Below are 791 nucleotides of genomic sequence, written 5' to 3'. Positions count from 1 at the left end.
GGAGGCAACTCCGTCACTCCCACTCCATGCCGCGGACACCAGGCAGCCCCGGAAGCGGGGTGGGGAACAGGGAGGAGGGAGACTGGACGGGGCAGCGGCCTGCCCTGCGCGGCCTTTCACCCGGCTCCGGAAGTGAGGCGCGCGCGCGTGCGAAGTGGGTTGGCGGGAGCGCGCGAGGGGCGGTACCAAGAGCGCAGTGCGGGTGGGGGATGGAGCCGTAGCGTGGGAGGGGGAAGTTACTAGAGAGGGTACGGAGGGAGTTGGGGGTAAAAACACACAAAACGATTATCTTTCTCTTCTTAACACCCGAGATAAATCCCGAATGCATCTTTAAACGCCCTCGTGGGGCAGCATTGCTACGTACTTCATCTCAGTTTTCAGCCCCTTCTAGGGAAAAATGGTTGGGTCCATGTGGTTGTGCTTAGTAGAGAAAGCGGGCTCATCTTCGTCGTAGTGCGTTGGTGGTATAGTGGTTAGCATAGCTGCCTTCCAAGCAGTTGACCCGGGTTCGATTCCCGGCCAACGCAGTGAGTTTTCCTATATTTTCTTTTTCTTTCTTTTCTGCTTGGCAGATTCCGAAACTCCTCCAAAACGCAGTTTTCTCCACCTGGGTGCTGGCGGTCACCAGTACTGCAGGTGGAATGTATACGCTTTGAGAGCGCAGTGCTGTCCTTTCGGCCCCAACTCTCACCGAGAGGAGGTGCGGAGCGTCGAAGAGTTGGGAGGAGGTAAATAAAACCGTATGAGAGATAAGGAAAAGAATAAAGAAAAGTTAAAAAGAAAGTGGGGGA

At 55.4% G+C, this 791-nt stretch overlaps 1 non-coding gene across 1 annotated transcript; it reads left to right on the top strand.

Annotated features, from left to right (window-relative positions):
• The first annotated feature begins 455 nt into the window (after positions 1-455).
• Positions 456-527, top strand: TRNAG-UCC. Its single transcript has one exon. It is a non-coding gene; the product is annotated as a tRNA-Gly (tRNA).
• The last annotated feature ends 264 nt before the right edge of the window (positions 528-791 follow it).

This window comes from Meleagris gallopavo, chromosome 30, assembly GCF_000146605.3.
Source record: "Meleagris gallopavo isolate NT-WF06-2002-E0010 breed Aviagen turkey brand Nicholas breeding stock chromosome 30, Turkey_5.1, whole genome shotgun sequence".
Taxonomy (NCBI): Eukaryota; Metazoa; Chordata; class Aves; order Galliformes; family Phasianidae; genus Meleagris; species Meleagris gallopavo.
Note: the sequence above shows the minus strand (reverse complement) of the source record. Positions and strands in the feature narration are given on the sequence as shown.